The sequence below is a fragment of the Microcaecilia unicolor genome, chromosome 6 (assembly GCF_901765095.1).
Source record: "Microcaecilia unicolor chromosome 6, aMicUni1.1, whole genome shotgun sequence".
In the NCBI taxonomy this organism is placed as follows: domain Eukaryota; kingdom Metazoa; phylum Chordata; class Amphibia; order Gymnophiona; family Siphonopidae; genus Microcaecilia; species Microcaecilia unicolor.
Window position 1 is genome coordinate 121,309,060 of NC_044036.1, and position 19,890 is coordinate 121,328,949.

General features: G+C 41.3%; 1 long non-coding RNA gene across 1 annotated transcript in view; it reads right to left on the bottom strand.

Annotated features, from left to right (window-relative positions):
* Positions 1 to 1,314: 1,314 nt before the first annotated feature.
* Positions 1,315 to 19,890, bottom strand: part of LOC115472310 — a 59,051-nt gene continuing 40,475 nt past the window's right edge. The window contains exon 3 of the long non-coding RNA XR_003942501.1: positions 1,315 to 1,492. This is a non-coding gene — a long non-coding RNA (uncharacterized LOC115472310). The remainder of the gene's footprint in view (positions 1,493 to 19,890) is intronic.

Consider the following 19,890-nt stretch of genomic DNA (forward strand, 5'->3'; position numbering starts at 1 on the left):
TTCTGACAGGCAAGTCAGAGCGGTTTACATAATAAAAACACAAATCATAAAAATAGGAAAGAGAAAGGAACTCCCTTAGCAATAGGACAGCATCACTCAACCAGAAAATAATAATTAAACATAAACTGATTCCAGGCAAAAACAACCCATGAAGACCCAATTGAAAATCACTAACTGAAAGCCAGAATAAACAGATGAGTTTTCAGCAAAACCTTACATTTCTTCAAGGATATTTCTTACTATCTATCTAAACCAGGGGTTCTCAACCCAGTCCTTGGAACACACCCAGCCATCAGGTTTACAGGATATCCACAATGAATATGCATAAGATAAATTTGCATGCACTACCTCCATTGTACGCAAATCTCATACATATTCAGTATGGGAATCCTGAAAACCTGACTGGTTGGGTATGCCCCAAGGACTGGGTTGAGAACCCCTGATCTAAACACAAGGGAAAAATTAACTTGTACCCTTGCCAAACACTTTCATATGAGCAGAGCATTTACTTGTACAGAAGCTGTGGCAGGACTGGCAATCTCAGGGAACTGGATCTGAGTACTCTCTCTGGATGGGCTGGCTTTACACTAACAATTTATTTTTTTATTACATTTGTACCCCATGCTTTCCCACTCATAGCAGGTTCAATATGGCTTACATATTATATACAGGTACTTATTTGTACCTGGGGCAATAGAGGGTTAATTGACTTGCCCAGAGTCACAAGGAGCTGCCTGTGCCTGCAGTGGGAATCAAACCCAGTTCCCCAGGACCAAAGTCCACCACTCTAACCACTAGGCCACTCCTCCACTTCAATGATTTTCTGGCTGCACTTTTTCCTCTGTGTTCAACTTGAGCAGGCAACCTCTGTCTCTCCAGCTCCCTATTCCAGTCTTCAGACCCACACAGACAATCAGCAGTGGCACTCCCACAATTTCTTAAAGTACTTAGACTTGCCCCTCTGGTCTTTTGAGGATCTGCTCTGCACTGGGCACTCTCTCAGTGGGCTCTCATTCTTGGCTGTATAGCTGCCTCCCTACAGCTCTGTAAGCAGTCTTCTCCTCTGCAGTTCTCTTGGCTGGACTCTCTTCCAGAGATGCCAAGAATGGTCCATTCCACAGAGTAAGAATATTTACCACTCCAGTAAGTGGGTTTGAAAGCTAATGAGTGAGGGTTTTCTCATGGTGCATTCGGGGTTGGTGGAGGGTCAGAGGAAGGGCTATCAGTTATTATCATGGGCAAGTAATGCCTTCGCATGAACTCAAAATGGATTTCTACATCATGGGTGATACTACATAATAAACTCAGTTATTTCAAGCACTTACCAACAGTGAAGGAACCAGCCAACCAACCAAGTGAAGGAATTGATTGGGAAGAGCGATGGGAGCCTGTTTCTCAGCCCTGTACCACACTATCTTTTCTTCAGAGCTGGCACACTGAGCATGTTCAAAACACATGTTTGTAGTCAACTCTTCCTAATATTCTCCTTGAACTGGAGATAAAAATCATTAAAAAATATAACAAGAATCATATACATTGCCATTGATCTGCTACAGTTCTCTTTATCTTACTTTATAAATTTCAAGTTTTTAAATTCGTTTTTGACTTTAGATTGCCTGATTCAATTAAAAGTCCTCCTGGTACACTCACAGGTAAGCGACAATCTCATCCACACAAGGAACCTTTCCCTTGGATATGTAAAGAGAATATCTTTGGTATATATGCAATTACAGTTACTGTACATGAAGAAATATGCCTGTATACATTGGATACTTGATAACAGAAACTAAAGGGGTTAAATTAGCACAGGATTAAAACTTGTGAGAAGTAATGACAGTCAAAGGTTTTAGCCCTGACAAACTCTGGCAACCCTTTAATCTTCTAAGAAAGGTAGGTATTCATACAAGATGAGTCAGAAGATCCTTTCCTTGGGTAGGCTGGGGAGACGCCACAAACTATCAAAACCTGGTGCTTTACTCTGAATAGCATATCTGAAGTTTGAGTAAGATGTAAATGATCAGTCTATTAGACTGGGATCCTCTATCCCAAACAACTTAAAGCTGCAATGGAAGGAAAGGTGCCTGTCTACTGAAATTTGTGCTTGTAGAACAGCTTGTAAATATTTTGCTTAAGAATAAAAGTCAGACAGGTTGAAATCCCAGCTCTTGGAGCTGTCTGAATTGATTTGAGGTTTTTGCTAAAACAAATTATAGCTGCCACATTGAGGACTTGGTTACCTTTGCTTTTTTTTGAACGCTTTCACCTGTAGTCTACTATAGGGACTACATCATCTGATCAAGCATATAGAACTAGATTATACATATAGAGCTACATAGGTCTCCAGAACTATTTAACATTTCAGGTTTATTTAATATACTGCAAATAAAACAATTATCAAAGCGATGCACAAATTCTAGATACTTAGTAAGAAGAGGGAAGGGCGTGAAATGAGAGGATACCTATGTTACGACAATAATAAAATATAATTAATATTAAAACAAGAGTTATTTCCTGTTTTTAATGGCATTCTTTTTCTATCTTAAAGAATTAGTTATTGTTAACTGCTTTGACCTGTAAGCCAGAAATGGTGGTATATCAAGTGCTCTAATAAACATAATTAAAAACATAATAATAATCATTTTAATTAATCTAAGATACAATAGAAAGGGAGAATTATTATACTTCCTAGGTGGTCAAAATATTCACCTCTAACAACTTTTATCAATTTATCTCAAACAGGTGAACTGCAGTGTGTAATCCCCCAGGGGTACTCTCATGTGCTGAGGGCCCTCTTGTAGCTCCTGTCCATCATCACAAGCCCTCAGCCAGGGCTCACTAGCACTTTGCTTCTGAGAAAGGCCCAAAGACAAGGCTCCTCTATGGCAGCCTGTAAACTCAGTCTCAATGTTTGGACTTCCCCTTTAACTCAGGGTGACTCCCTCATTTACCACCAGTTCGTGGACATGCCTCCCTGCTGTATAGGTCACTTTTCCAGTACCCCCTGTCACCCTTCTTGGGAATATAACCCTGGTTTCTCACAAGTACCAAACAGTAAATATTATTTGCTATCACATGAGCACTTAGATTTGCTAATTAGTGCTTGGCAGGCTGGGCAGGTTGTCATTTTCTAATCATTTTCCATGATACAGTGACTGTAAGAAGTACGTCAATCATTGATTAACAGGATAATAGGCCATTGTTTACATTACTTACTGTTGGCGCAACAAATGAAAGAAAAAAAGGCTTAGGGACTAATATTCAACAGGACTTATCTGGGAAGGAGCTGCTTCTACCTCAATAAGTCCTGCTTGCCAGGGCCATACCCAGATTTTCAGTGGCATTATCCAGATAATGTTGCTGAAAATCCTTTCTAACCATTCTGGCACTATCTGGGTAGTGCTGGGGCACTCTGGGGGATTTTTATTTCCCAGGAAAAAAGGTGGCAGTACTCATACAATGCCAATTTTAGGGGACAGGATGAATGTAGCTTTGCAAACATAGTAGCCACATCCTAAGTTGCCACATCTCCTGCAACCAACCATGACACAACCATAGTGAAAGGGGAGTGAATGAAGGCCCTAGGATATCTTTTGTACACACAATGAAATAGGGTAGAATTGATGAATGAATGGGACACATTATTTTGTGCAAGCGCAGCCCATGGTAGTAATTCTGTGCACTTGTCCTGGCGATTGGAAATATAGCAGCGAAGGAGCTGTTTCAAGATCTGGTTAGTCCTTTCAGTATTACTGTTAGACTGCAGATGGTATGTTGCTGAAAATGACAGTTTAACTCCTAACTGTTTACAGAAGGCCTTCTAGAATTTGAAGACAAATTGGTCTCCATGGACAACCACATACATCCTTAGATATCCCATGCAAATGGAAAATATGCTCCAAGAAGAGGGTAACTAACTAGGTATGTATGAACAGTTTCAGTAGGCGTATTAAATAGCCATCTTGCTAAATCTATCTACCACTACCAGATAGTGTCTTTCAATGAGAGTATGCCATGATAAAATTCATAGCAATGTGGGACCATATATGAGGGTACAGGCAGAGATCGAAGCTACCCTTGTATCTGGGCCTGAGAAATTTTGACTTGTGCATAGATGGTGCAATAGGATATGTAATACTTATATCCTTTTCCATAGAGGGTCACCAAATGGAATGATTTAATGGGTGAATAGTTTTCTAGATCCCAGGGTGTTACACCTGTTTACTATCATGTATTTCAGAACAGTATTGCTTGATGCAGGGTGTTGGGCACAAAAAGACAATGAGTCAGTATGCTACTGAATGCCGCAGTCTGCACCTGCTGTAATTTAGTAATACGTTCCGTAGTCAACATGGCCACAATCTGGGTCTTGGGTGTAATTGGATCCTGGTTACGCATCTCTGAAATACTTATGGCAAAACTCCTGAAGAAGGCACCTGCTTTGCCATTCTTAAAGTCTGTGCAATACGTATTACAAAATTAAACCTAGAGAAGAATAATGTCCACCTAGCCTGGTGAGAACTTAGCATTACACAGATTGTATGTATTCTAGTTTTTTGTGATCTGTAAATACCATTACAGATGTTGCATGCCTTGCAGGAGATGCTGCTATTCTTCAAATGTCCACTTAATTGCAAGTAGCTCGCTGTTTCATTAGTGAATTTATCTCAAGAAGGTTATCCTGGTGACATCAAACTGGTAGTTTTTAAAGCTTTGCTTATAGAGATTATCTCAAAATCATTGTAGAATCTTTTTGACGTGTTATCTGTGAAGGTAAAGAATGGGAGAGAAGACAACAATGTCAACCAGATATACAGCATGTCTCCATAACATATCTCTGAAGTTGTCATTGTTGAATTTTGGAAGACAGTGGGGGCATTACATAGCTCAAAGAGCATCACCAGTTATTCACACTGCTTGTCCCAGTATTAAAGCTGTCTTTCATCTGCCTCATTCCATAATTCTAATCAGATCCAACTTTGTAAAAATGTGGATGTCTTTCACTTGGTCAAATAATTTGGGGGCAATCTCTCTAAATGGGTTAGTTTTGCATATGTTCTCACTAATCAACAAAAGAAGGAAGTGGAGTACTTGAACAGTCCAAAAGGATCCTCACACTTATCAAAACAACAGCGTTATACCCTGATATAAGGAGGAAATAGCCTCAGTAGATCCAGACCTGCTTGAAAAGCTACGGTCTGTTAAAGTACTGTTTCTCTATCATCGGCATAAAAAATCTCCTTTAGCTCTATTTACAAAATTTCTGTGTACTATTAAGAAAAGCTCCTCTATAATGTCAAAAATAGAAGTACTTAGCTTAAAGATTTATAGCTGCCACTGCTTGTCTGACGGTGGCCAGCATTTCGAGATCTGTGTCAGGGACTAGCGGTGTATAGCAAAGGAGCCAGCAATTTCAAAAATTAAAGGAGCTCAGCTATGCTGCTGCTCTCATGGAACAGGTTCAGCATATACCATGTCAGTATCTTAATCTCTCAAATTTATTGCTAATGCGTGCACCATGCCAAAAAAGCTTCTTTCTAGAGTTCATAAGATGTAATGTGTTTAGGCAACCTATCCAGGTGTGCTTGAAAATTCTTTTGAATCAAGCCTGTGTCTGGACGGCTTCCTAAAGGAAAAGTCCATAGACCATTATTAAATTGACTTGGGGAAAATCCACTGCTTATTTCTGGGATAAGCAACATAAAATGTACTGAACTTTTTCAGGATCTTGCCAGGTATTTGTAACCTGTATTGGACACTGTTGGAAACAGGATGCAGGGCTTGATGGATCTTTGGTCCGTTCCAGTGTGACAATACTTATGTACTTAATGGGAAATATTCATGTATCTTTTTGCCATGTTTTCTTAGTCTCTGACTGCATTTATTGGTATTTAGGAATCTTTTTTCTCTCTCCACTTGATTGGGACTGTCAATTCAGTGATCAATGCTGTTCTTTGCTTCAGTCTTAATGGAAGAAGATATAAGAGATCTACCTGTACAAGAAAATAATTTTCAAGGGTGACGATGTAGAAGAACTGAAATAAATCTTGGTGAACCTGGAAGACATATTGAGCCAACTTGACAAGTTAAAGAGAGATAAATCACCTGGACCAGATGGTATACACCCCAGGATACTGAAAGAACTTGAACATGAAATTCGTGATCTGCTGTTAGTGATCTGTAACCTGTCGTTAAAATCATCTGTAGTACCTGAAGATTGGAGGGTGGCCAATGTAACACCAATTTTTAAAAAGGGTTCCAAGGAAATTACAGACTTGTAAGCCTGACTTTAGTGCCAGGCAAAATACTGGAAACTATTATAAAGAATAACAAAGACAAATATGATTTAATGGGACTGGGTCAGCATGGGTTCAGCCAATTGTAACCACAGAAAGGCAGCATATCAAGTCCCAAGGGAAAAAAAACAGCTCATGTTTATTCATGCCTTCAAAGAAATTAAGCAAATTGGTGAGGCAAGTGTTCTCTCACCAATTTGCTTCATTTCTTTGAAGGCATGAATAAACATGAGCTGTTTTTTTTTCCTTGGGACTTGATATGCTGCCTTTCTGTGGTTACAATCAATGCAGTGCACCTATCATATACAGGTACTTATTTTGCACCTGGAGCAATGGAGGGTTAAGTGACTTACCTAAAGTCATAAGGAGCTGCAGTTGGAATTGAACCCAGTTCTTTAGGATCAAAGTCTGTTTGATCCTGCAGAACTTGATCCTAAACCTACTGTTTAGGTTTTTAGAATGCTTTTAGCAAATTTCCTTATGAGAGACTCCTGGGAAAATTAAAGAGTCATGGGATAGGAGGCATTGTTCTATTGTGGATTAGGAATTGGTTATTGGACAGAAAACAGAGCGTAGGATTAAATGGCCATTTCTCTCAATGGAGGAGGGTGAATAATGAAGTGCTGCAGGGACCTGAACTGGGACCAGTGCTATTTAACATATTTATAAATGATCTGGAAATAGGAACAACAAGTGAGGTGATTAAATTTGCAGATGACACAAAGCTATTCAAGTTTGTTAAAACACATGCAGACTGTGAAAAATTGCAGAAAGACCTTTGGAAATTGGAAGACTGGGCATCCAAATGGCAGATGAAATTTAATGTGGACAAATGCAAAGTGATGCACATTAGGAAGAATAATCTGAATCATAGTTACCTGATCTTAGGGTCCACCTTGGGGGTCAGCAATCAAGAAAAAGATCTAGATGTCGTTGTAGACAATATGCTGAGATGTTCTGCCCAGTGTGTGGAGGCGGATGCTTGAAATGATTAAGAAAGGGATAGTAAATAAGACCAAGAATACCATAATGCCTCTGTATCACTACATGGTTGGCCTCACCTTTAGTATTGCATTCAGTTCTGGTCGCCGTATTTCAAAAAAGATATAGCGGAATTAGAAAAGGTCCAAAGCTGAGCGACCAAAATGAAAAAAGGAATGGAACTCCTCTCATATGAGGAAAGGCTAAAGTGGCTAGGGCTCTTCAGCTTAGAAAAGAGATGGCTGAGGGGAGCTATAATTTAGATCTACAAAATCCTGAGTGGTGTAGAACGAGTAGAAATGAATCACTTTTTACTCTTTCAAAAAGTACAAAGATAGGGATCACTCAATGAAGTTATATGGAAATACTTTTAAAACAAGAGAAAATATTTTTTCACTCAATGAATAGTTATGTTCTGGAACTCATTGTTGGAAGATGTGGTATCAGCGGTTAGCACAACTGGGTTTAAAAGAGCTTTGGACAAGTTCCTGGAGGAAAAGTCTATAGTCTACTATTGAGATGTAAATGGGGAAAGCCACTGCTTGCCCTAGGATTGGTAGCATGGAATGCTTCTATTATTTGGGTTTCTGCCAGGTACTTTTGATCTGTGCTTGCTACTGCTGGAAACAGGATGCTGGGCTAGATGGACCATTGGTCTGACCTACTATGGCTATTTTTATGTTCCCTCTCTTAGTATTGCTAGCCAGAAATTAAACAGAAAGTCCCACACATGCTTGGAAAAGACTTTCACAAGTTTTCCAGAGTCCTGAAGTTCCATTCTGTTTGGTGCCATACTTGGACACATGAACCATGATCACTTCACCAGTGATCTACTTTCAGACAACATCTGTTATATATCACTTCAAGTCTTTTGCTAAAGGGTTTAATTATCTACAACTACTAGAAGGGGAAAATATTTTGCAGAAAATAAAGCGTAAGGGAAAACGTGCATGAAAAGCACCGTGCAAATCTTACCCCATCCCTACATTTAATGTAGAAGGGCAAACCCCTGCAGTGCCTATTACATAAACATTTGCTTATGCAATTTTGTGTGGAAATTTTCACTTTCGAGTAGCAAACAATTAAAGCCTTAGGCAAAAGATGAGCTGAACGCAAACTGACCTGCAAGCTTGTTTTGCTTTTTGTTCCAAATTTTCCAGACCTTTTCATCTGGTCTCCAACTTTGTTAATTATAGCAAGGAGAACTGCTAAATACACAAAACTATGTGCACATAAAAAGTTATATAGGGGATTTCAAACTCCAAAATTATGTAAGCCAAAAAAGAGCTAAGAATGCAGAAGTTGGAACTTCAATTATTAAAATTCTAGTTTCTCTTACTAAAGAACAGAAACACTGGATCTGTCTGGTAAATACATGGGACAGCAAGTAAGGAGGAAGTTAACTTCTGACTGACTGCTTATAGTCTTGGTTGCTAAGGAAACCATTTCCTGTACTTCATGAGATGGTTTATGTCTCTCAGTCCTGGGCTGGGAACTTGAATGTAGTGTTTGGGGAAAGTAGACATTGCTTTAAAAACAAAAAGAGCTTTATTTAAAAATCCATGGAGGCAGTCAGCATGGAATTTGAGAAGAATGCCTGATTGTGCTTTTGTCGACTGTCTGTCAGAGTGAACTGGAACTGAGACTTTTGCATGCTCTGATCAGGACATAAGTGAGTTTGCAAAAAAAAAAACAAACCAAACCAAAACGAAAAACAACCAACCACCAAACACTCTGTGGAAAAAAAAAAAAGCCAATAGCCAGGAACTGTCAGCATGTTCAGTTCCACAAAAAAACTGTAATGCTTAACCAAATGTGAATGCAGGCAATATCTGACCTGTTTACATAACTAAGGGAGGAGAGGTTTGGTCAAGCAGAAACCAGTCTGGCACTGAGTGCATTTGAAGGCAGGATGGGACATCCTGAAAGTGCACATGACTGTGTAAATGTGTGGGTGCCTGGCCTGCTAAATGTACGGTAGATATTTATCTGGTGAAATCTAGACCAACAGACAACAAACTGTCCTCAGTTATGTCATCCATGTGTGTGATACATCGTGTTGTGTTTATATTTAGGTTTGTGTTTCATGGCCTCGTCTTGTGGGGACTGGATGACACAGGAGAATGGTTACTACATTACAGAGCTTTTAAATTCAAGGCCGTAAGTTAAAATCTCAGGTAGCTTCTGTGAAAGAATAGCTGGTTTGAGTCCATGGGCCGGAGCAGAAGCAGGCATACAGTGATTCCTGCTGCTTGGAGTGGTGCAATATATAACTTAGATTGTGAGCCCATTAGGAACAGTGCAAAGTACCTATAAATTGCATAGTCACCTTAGGGATCACTTATCAAGTGCTGAAAATAAATACATGTTTTATTATTGACTTCTGACAAGGATCCAGTGAGACAGAGAGCTGCCCGTCCTTTGGTTTTCAAATTTGATCCATCACTGTAGCTTGTGCACTACCTTTATACTGCCGTTGTTAACAGCCACGCCTGATCCTTTGCTATCACAATGCCACAAGTCACATTTAAGTGATCAGCTACTGGACACAGCTAGATTCATAAAAGGTGGGAATGGTTAAGTTGGAAGATCTTGCTAATTATTTCCCAGGAATGACATATAAATCGGAATGAACAGAGATAGAGTCGTAATCATTTTAATTTGCAGCTGAATGATCCAAAATTAATTGTGCTAATCTTCAAGGCCAGATTTATGATTCTACTTTTTGATTGATGACCAATTACATTAAATACATTCAACAGTCTAGATATACAAAGAGGGGCATAATCGAATGGGGCGCCTAAGTTTTCCTGAGTGCGTCCTCCTCTAGCTAAGCTTAAACTGCATATGTGCCAAAAGGGACTAGGGCAGGCAGGGCTCCCTTTCTCAACAGGTGAATGATCTCTTACTTTCTATGGTATAATCTTTGTCCTTGACATTAATAAATTATTTTTTCCCCTGTGATTTTCCACTGCTGGCAGCCTCTGGCTGTGATTTTACTGCCATCATGACTCCTTCGGCCTGCACGTCTCTCACATTCTCTGCACTGTAAACAGGAAGTCTGCTCCAGGGTGAGTGTTGTGGTTCACATCACTGTACCTGTAATGCTGCAAGCTGCCTGAAGCAGCCCAGGGCCTCAGTATAAGAACTTCACTAGCAAAAAAGTTGTTTAACATGTTTTCATGTGAGGTATTTCAATATAGGCCATTTTTCTTTTCAATAAAACAAAAAACTCTGAGTAAAATAATTCATGCCAGTGAAAAATATTCACTCTTAAAATATGTAAGGGTGAAAATATATGTTCATAAAAAATAATAAAAATTGTATCACACAAGGGAAGATTTAAATGTTATTTATAATCATTATACACCAAAAATACAATACGTTGCTTCACATTAACATCCACATGTTTATTCAGGCCTTCAACAAAATGTAGCAGATTGGTGTGGCAAGACCTCTATGTATGTGTTCAATAATATTTTGTTCTTTATAATAATCTTTCCCATATTGCCTGGCACTGACGTCAGGCTCACCAGTCTGTACTTTCCCAGATCAACCTGGAACTCTTTTTAGAATTAGTGTTATGTTAGCTACCCTCCAGTCTTCCAGTACTATATACAGTTTTAATGATTTATTTATTTATTTATTTTTGTTACATTTGTACCCCGCGCTTTCCCACTCATGGCAGGCTCAACGCGGCTTACATAAGATACAAATGACTAATTTCATTATGCTGACATCATATTATATCTATGTTATTTGTATATTCTTCCGTGCTATCTATTATGGTATTGTTTGCATTGTACTGAAATATTTCCAAGTTTACCTCATTTATATTTGTTCATTTTATTATTGTTATTAACACAGTTGTAAGTTATAAAATTGGATCTACTGTACACCACCTTGGGTGAATCTGTTCATAAAGGCGGTTAATAAATCCCAATAAATAAATAATTTAAACTCCTAAACCCCTTAGCTTTATAAATCATTTTCTTCATTGGAGGAGTGGCCTAGTGGTTAGGGTGGTGGACTTTGGTCCTGAGGAACTGAGTTCAATTCCCTCTTCAGGCACAGGCAGCTCCTTGTGACTCTGGGCAAGTCACTTAACCCTCCATTGCCCCATGTAAGCCGCATTGAGCCTGCCATGAGTGGGAAAGCGCGGGGTACAAATATAACAAAAAATAAAAATTTTTTTATCATAGTTTCTCTTTCAAAAGTTAAATGCCAATACAGTTGATTTCCTAAGGGGGTCTTTTACTAATGCTTAGTTCAAGTTATCTGCAGCAGGGCCCATAGGAATAAAATGGGCTCTGCTGCAGATAACTCAAGCTAAGCTTTAGTAAAAGACCCCCTTAGTGTCTTCACTCCAGTTATAATCACTATTGCCAAGTGACCTCAATACTATTACCTCTCACACCAAGTCCTGCATTTCACTAAGGACTAGATCTAAAATTACTCCCCCTCTTGTTGGTTCCTGAACCAGCTGCCCCATGAAGCAATCATTTATTTCATCTAGGAGCTTTACCTCCCTAACACTTTTACATGTGTATTTATCCATGCAATACTGGGGTAATTGAAATCACTCATTAAAGTTTATGTATTATTTAATTTATTTATTAGGATTTATTTACCGCCTTTTTTGAAGGAATTCACTCAAGGCAGTGTACAGTAAGAATAGCTCAAGCATGAGCAATAGACAATTACAGCAGTAAAAATATTCAAAAACAATACCAAGTATGGCATGGTATACTATTTACAATGTCAACACAATATGTAATAGAACATTATAGGTGATAGCAAAGGGGAAAACATAGATGTAACATATAGAAGGGTAAGAAAGTAGGAAGAGTTAGAAAGTAAGGTGATTGATTTAAAGAAAGTTGCAGATGAGGTCAGAGAAATGGTTAAATGTTATCTCAGCTAGCGTAGGAGTGGATAAACATGTCCTGCTACAGTATATGCAGCCTGAGTACTCCTTGTGTGTGCAAGTGAGACTAACGAGTTAGTTACGAGTTAGTGTGGCCAAATTTGTTAGCTTTCATAATTTCTGTAAACATTTCATCATTTGTCTGTTCATTCTGACCAGGTGGATAGCATGTTATTCTGGACGTGAGCCCTTGAGCACAGGCCAAGGCCTAGTATAGGATTTTGGCCAAGGTCTAGGGTAGACTGAACAGGCCCTATGCACCACCCCAGCCACCAAGTCCTGCACACACACAACAGCCAACAGACACCACCAGAAAGTGGGAGATAGAGCATTTAGGCGGGCCTCACGGCCGATCTGGAACCCAGTCACACCCTGGGAAGGGAGAAAAAACAACAAAGGGTCCCCCAAGGGACCGGAACACAAGCAGCGCACACAGTGCAGGGTAGAGACCCAAGGGAAAGGGTGAGAGACAGAAGCCTCTAAAGGTATACACAAATCTGTGCCACAGGGCGATCAAGAATACAGGAAGCCCCAGAAGGGGACACTCTAGGCTATAGCGCTCAAGGGAAAAAGGGAACCAACTATAGGAATACACTCTAGGCTGAACCATTCAGCACTCAAGGGAAAAAGGGAGCCAACTATAGGAATACACTCTAGGCTGGACCATTCAGCACTCAGGGAAAGGGAAGCCACTCAAAGGAATACACTAGGCTGTGCCCCGCAGCACTCAAGGGAACTAGGTTGCACCTGACAGCATACAAAGATACAGGAAACCCTACAAGGAACACCCTAGGCTGTACCATATAGCGCACAAAAGAAAAGGAAACTACCTATAAGAATACACAAAGCTGGCTCCACAACACACAAAGGAAAATGGAACAGCTAAAGGAATATACAGGGCAGTGCCACACCGTACACAAGGTAAAGGGAAGAGTAAGCAAACAGAGGAAGCTGCCTTGATACACACAGACCAGAAAAGGACCACTGCTCACCGGAAACAGGAGACAGATTCAGCAAATCAAGAGAACTAAAACCAACAAACAGCAGCAATATACAAGGACGGGGGGACTGCCAAATGGAGGAAGAACCACAGGGAGTAGAGCAACAGTACTACTACTACTACTCAACATTTCTAAAGAGCTACCAGACTTACGCAGCGCTGTACAGTCAAACATGAAGAGAGACAGTCCCTGCTCAAAAGAGCTTACAATCTAAAGGACATAACAACAGAGACAATCAAATTAGGACAGCATAGTACATCTGATTACACAATAGTTCAGCTCAGCACAACAAAGGGAACAGAGAGAGAGAGAGAAAAAAAACTAAACAAACAAACTGGAACAATACAAGTCACCAGCTTACCACAGACAGCACAACCTTAGAGCAGCAGAAAGCAGACCAGCTGTAGGCTGGCTTCAGCTGAGCAAACAAAGCAATGAAACGGCTAAAGCAAGAGTTGTAGGGAAAGGTAAGCTTAAGTAGATCAGGCTTCTGAAGTCTGTTGCATCAGATGTCAGCTCAGCCCCTGACAAGCCAATCGGGAGTGAGTCCCACACATTCCCCTGCCTGCTAGCAGAATCATAGCATAGCAATATCCCTTTCTCTTCACAAATGGAATTTTTAACCATACAAATTTTACATTGCAATCCATTTCCTGCAGAATATTTATTCTGTTTGACTCAGTGCCCTCTAACATATATCATCATCCCTCCTCCAGTCTGATCCATCCTATCATTGTGGTCCTATCATTGTGGTATAATTTGTACCCTGGTGTCAGAGTATCCCATTGATAATCCTCCTTCTGGCAGGTCTCTATATCTATATTTTCATTTAGTGCTATATATTGTAAGTAGTTAGGTTCACCGACATTTGTTAAAGCTAATTTGCATATTTTTGACAGGTGGCTATGCCCACTTCTGATCATGTGACCCATGTGGCAGTCAATCAGAATTGATGACCTGCCTGAGCCACACCCACTCTCTATCAAACCCCACCCTGCCCCTTTTGATGATATCACCAGAAATGACATCATGGTTTATTTAATATAAAGAGCCTGACAGGCAGTTAAATAATACTGTGAAAATTCAGTGAGTTTCTTGTGAGTCACCTGATCTTTTAACTGTATTCCTTTAAAGCAGTACTTTCCCTAAACTTCTCCTGAGGCACACATTTCCAGTCAGCTTTCAGCCAGGGCCAACTGAAGCACTGGGGCAAGACTATTTATTTATTTATTTTTATAAATTTATAGTCCGCTTAAAAACTAGGGGCCCTGTTTACTAAGCTGCGCTAGAGGTGCAGTAGCATTTTTAGCGTGCACTAACCATGTAGACCGTGTAATATTCCTATAGGTGTCTACATGGTTAGCACATGCTAATTTTCAGCACACGCTAAAAACGCTAGCGCACCTTAGTAAACAGGGCCCTTGGTGGATTACAATAAAACATCTATAAAAAATGTGCAGACATCCATGTCAAAGATCTTTGCATAAAAAACAGTGCTAGAAATGAAGTCATAGTGACTCACTAGAAACTCACTGAATTTTCACTATTTACTCCTAATCTATACCATGCATGTCCTTGTCTGCCTCTTGCACTGCCGCTCTGCAGCAAAACCCATAAGCTTTCTGCCATTTTCACTTCTTGTTTCATGTTTTCCTCCTTTGGATCACTATTATATTTAGGCCATAAATGTAGAAATAAAAAGCAAAGGAAGGGCCATTGCAGGTAAAATATCACAGATTTCTCTCAAGATGCTCAGATTGGATCCTTGAAATAACAGGGGCTTTATTTCTTTCACTCCTATAACATGTATTTGTTCATCTAACCAGAAACTGGAAAGGAAGAAACATATCCAGCCAAACAGATTCACAAAGTTCTATTTCACATTTAAAATCGCTCTACTCAGTCACACTTAAACGTTATTGTTTCATGATAGTAACATAGTAGATGACGGCAGAAAAAGACCTGCTCGGTCCATCTAGTCTGCCCAACAAGATAAACTCATATGTGCTACTTCTTGTGTATACCTTACCTTGATTTGTATCTGTCATTTTCAGGACACAGATCGTAGAAGTCTTGCCCAGAACTAGCCCCATTTTCAGGACACAGACCGTAGAAGTCTTGCCCAGAACTAGCCCCACCACCCAAACACCAGCCCCGCCTCCCAATCTTGGCTAAGCTTCTGAGGATCCATTCCTTCTGCACAGGATTCCTTTATGTTTATCCCATGCATGCTTGAATTCCGCTACCGTTTTCATCTCCACCACCTCCCGCGGGAGGGCATTCCAAGTATCTACCACTCTCTCCATGAAAAAATACTTCCTGACATTTTTCTTGAGTTTGCCCCCCTTCACTCTCATATCATGTCCTCTCGTTCTACCGCCCTCCCATCTCCGGAAAAGGTTTGTTTGTGGATTAATACCTTTCAAATATTTGAACGTCTGTATCATATCACCCCTATTTCTCCTTTCCTCCAGGGTATACATGTTCAGGTCCGCAAGTCTCTCCTCATACGTCTTGTAACACAAATCCCATACCATTCTTGTAGCTTTTCTTTGCACTGCTTCCATTTTTTTTTACATCCTTAGCAAGATACGGCCTCCAGAACTGAACACAATACTCCAGGTGGGGCCTCACCAACGACTTATACAGGGGCATCAACACCTCTTTTCTTCTGCTGGTCACACCTCTCTCTATACAGCCTAGCACCCTTCTGGCTACGGCCACCACCTTGTCACACTGTTTCGTCGCCTTCAGATCCTCAGATACTATCACTCCAAGATCCCTCTCCCCATCCGTAACTATCAGACTCTCCCCGCCTAACACATACTTCTCCCGTGGATTTCTACTCCCTAAGTGCATCACTTTGCATTGTTGTATTGCCTCTCTTTTTCACACAAAAGATCTTTCTTTCTACAGAGAAAGCATATCAACAAGCACTTTGTTAAAAAGAAGAAAAGAAATGCATTTTATATTAGTCTAGCTGTTTGCTGTTAACTCTGGATTGATCAGAACTTCATAGTGATACACGTTGTACGCCTGGCAGTAAAAATGAGAGTAAAGTTAAGTTGGCTTCCCCATGGTCCATCCCTCTCCGTAAACCAGGCCTCATCCTGTGGCTCCTTCAGGTTGCCACAACTGTCAGCAAGAAGGGGTGATGCTGGAAGTGACGGGAAGGAGAGGGAGGCACACTATCCTATGGTGTCTGGGGGCAGTGCCCTCCTCACCCTCCAAAACTATACCCATGCCTAACTACTAGTTTGATTCTAATGTTCTAATATTACTTAATACCTACCATCAGAGTTATTTCAGGGTCTAAGGGGCCATTTGATGAAGCTGGCTTACCGCTCGGTAAAACGGAAGTACTGGCGGGCTACTGCAGCAGCCCAGCGGTAGTTCCCCCCCAGCGCGCGCCATTTCCAGCGCTGCAAAAATATTTCAATTTTTATAGTGGCAGTGTGTACCTGGCAGTAATTGGGCAGTGCTGCATGCTGCCCAGTTACCGCTGGGTTAAGGCGGGGGCCCTTACCTCCACCCACTTCAATGGGTGGCCTTAAGTGCTCCTTCCCAAAATGGCCGCTCGGCAAGTGCTTCACTTGCTGCATGGCCATTTCTTTAAGAAAAGGGAAACTTGCATTTTACCCGCTGTGGTAAAAGGGGGCCTCGATGCACGTCAAAAACACACGCCGATGCCAGCGCATCCCCCCTTTTGCTACAGCTTCATAAAAGGATCCCTAAGTCATGAGATCAGATATAGTGGAAGGTAGTTTTCTTTCTTGTGGATTCAGCTCATGTTTCTTTCTCCTTCCTGCCCTAGGAGTGTGTTGAGAGTCAAGGGAGGAACTTTCCCCCTTTATCCTGGGTAGTGACTCTTAACACAGAACCTAGCGTCATGTGCTTTTAATTTGGGCTACATTTTCCTAAGCACATCATTGTACTCTTGTCCATATGAAATTTCATCTTCCATTTAGACACCTACCCCTGGATTCTATATATGACGCACATGTGCACACAAATTTGGGCGTGTGCACAATTTGCATGCACAATATGAGTAACGAACCAATTAGTGCTGATAATGGGTGCTAATTGGCAATAATTAGAATTTACACGCACATCTTTCTAGGCGCTATTGTATAAAGATGTGTGTGTAAATCCTTGTGCGTAGATCTGAAAAGGGGGCATGGCCATGACCCCAGGATAAAGGGGTCATGGGTGTTCCAAGAATTTGTGAGCGCCGTTACAGCATATGTCTGATCCATGCCTTACACCAGGTTTCAGTTGGTGTAAATAATTGCGCCTAAAAGTTGGGTGTGAATCTATACACGGCGCCCAACTCAGAGCGCCGTTTATAAAATAGTGCTTACTGCTCATTTTTTCAGCACCGTATACAGAATTTGGTCCCTGAAGGGCAATTCTGTAACAGAGCACTTACAGTTACACTCCACATGTGTGCATGAATGTACAGAAAACCTGCACATTTGCATAAGTGGCACCAGTTCAACTGAGTGATTCTGTAAGAGAGTGCATATGTAGCAGTGTGTATAAATGCAAGGAGAGCAGGGTAGGAATCTTATTTTGAATGTGTCGTGACGTGTTGTCAGCTTGACCAAAAGGGGGTGAGGGGAGGATTGTGGCAAAACGCTGTTTTATGTTGCCTCTCCGTCCATTGTTCTGGGAGGTCATAAGAGTCCAGGTCTCCTGGGGCATAGATGGGGAGAGGGGAATGCAGCGGGAGGGGGATTATTAGAGCTTGGATGGGCTAGGATAACTGTAAAATTATTCAACTTTAAGAACACACTTTTTGTACTGTTTGTCAGACATTTCTGGTTTACTTCAATAAAAATGTTTACATATATAAAGGCAAGGAGAGCACTTGCATGGGAACGTGTGATGGACCCTCTAGGGAAATCATTGACGAAGTGTGCAGGCATGAGCAGAGCCCAAAACTGTTTTGAAAATCATACACGGAATGTGGATACGTGACATCCAGGACAGTGTTGGTAAGCATTTGTGTGTGGAAAATGAAAACTTCAGTCTGCACTTTAACATTTACCTGTATGGGTGTTTCAATATCAGTTTTAATTTATTTCTGAAAATGGTGGCGAGAATGCGTATGGAGATACTTGCTGTTGAGGCAGAGGCTTTCAAATAAGCTGAAATAACTCAATGCACCCAGACAGTTTAAGAGCATAACGTAAGTGTTGCCATACTAGGACAGACCGAAGGTCCATGAAGCCCAGTATCCCGTTTCCAACAGTGGCCAATCCAGGTCACAAGTACCTGGCAAGATCCCAGAACAGTAAAACAGACTATATGCTGCTTATCCTAGAAATAAGCAGTGGATTTTCCCACGTCCTTTTTTATAATGGCTTATGGACTTTTCTTTTAGGAAAGTATCCAAACATATTTTTAAACACTGCTAAGCTAACTGATTTTACCACATTCTCTGGCAATGAATTCCAGAGTTCAGTGGCATTCCTAGGGGCGCTGACACCCGGGGCGGATCGCCGATGTGCCCGGCCCCCCCGGGTGCAGTACCCCCCCGTGCAGCGCGACCCCCCCACCCCGGTGAAAGAACCCCCTCCCCCCCAGGTGCACGCCGCTGGGGGGGTGCCGCGCGCCGGTCAGCGTCGTTCGTTTCCATGCTCCCTCTGCCCCGGAACAGGTTACTTCCTGTTCCAGGGCAGAGGGAGCATGGAAACGAACAATGTTGACCGGCACGTGGCACACCCCCAGTGGCGTGCACCCAGGGCGGACCGCCCCCACCGCTCCCCCCTTGGTATGCCACTGCCAGAGTTTAATTACACCAGTTTGTTTTAAATTTACTACTTAGTAGCTTCATTGCACGCCCCCTAGTCCTAGTAACCCCCCCATGCAGCGTGACCCCCCCACCCTGGTGAAAGAACCCCCTCCCCCCCGGATGCACGCCGCTGGGGGGGTGCCGCACGCCGGTCAGCGTCGTTCGTTTCCATGCTCCCTCTGCACCCGGGGCGGACCACCCCCACCGCCCCCCCCTTGGTACGCCACTGCCAGAGTTTAATTACACCAGTTTGTTTTAAATTTACTACTTAGTAGCTTCATTGCACACCCCCTAGTCCTAGTATTTTTGGAAAGAGTAAACAAGCGATTCACATTTACCCCTTAAACTCCACTCAGTATTTTATACACCACTAGCATATCTCCCCTCAGCTGGCTCCTTTCCAAGCTGAAGAGACCTAGCCACTTTAGCCTTTCCTCATAGGGAAGACTCCCACCCCCTTTATCATTTTCGTCACCCTTCTCTAATTCTGCTATATTTTTTGAGGTGTAGTGACCACACAATATTTGAGGTGTGGTCGCACCATGGAGTGATACAAAGGCATTATAACATTCTCATTTTTGTTTTCCATTCCTTTCCTAATAATTCCTAACATTACAGTTACAATTACAATGTATTTCTATACCTCAGAAACTACCAGGTTCTTACTGGTTTATAGTAAGTAAAAAAAAAAAAAACTCCAAAAAACCAAGAAAATATCTTGGTAAGAATAATATGGACCCAAATAACTGACATCAAGTTAATTTTAAACAAATCTCTTAAAAAGAGGATTTACACATTTTTCAAAACTGAGAGTAGGATGACTTTACAGTAAAACAAATATAAAAATCAATCCAAAGCCTAGATGCTTGAACTCTCTAGTGTACCAAGGGT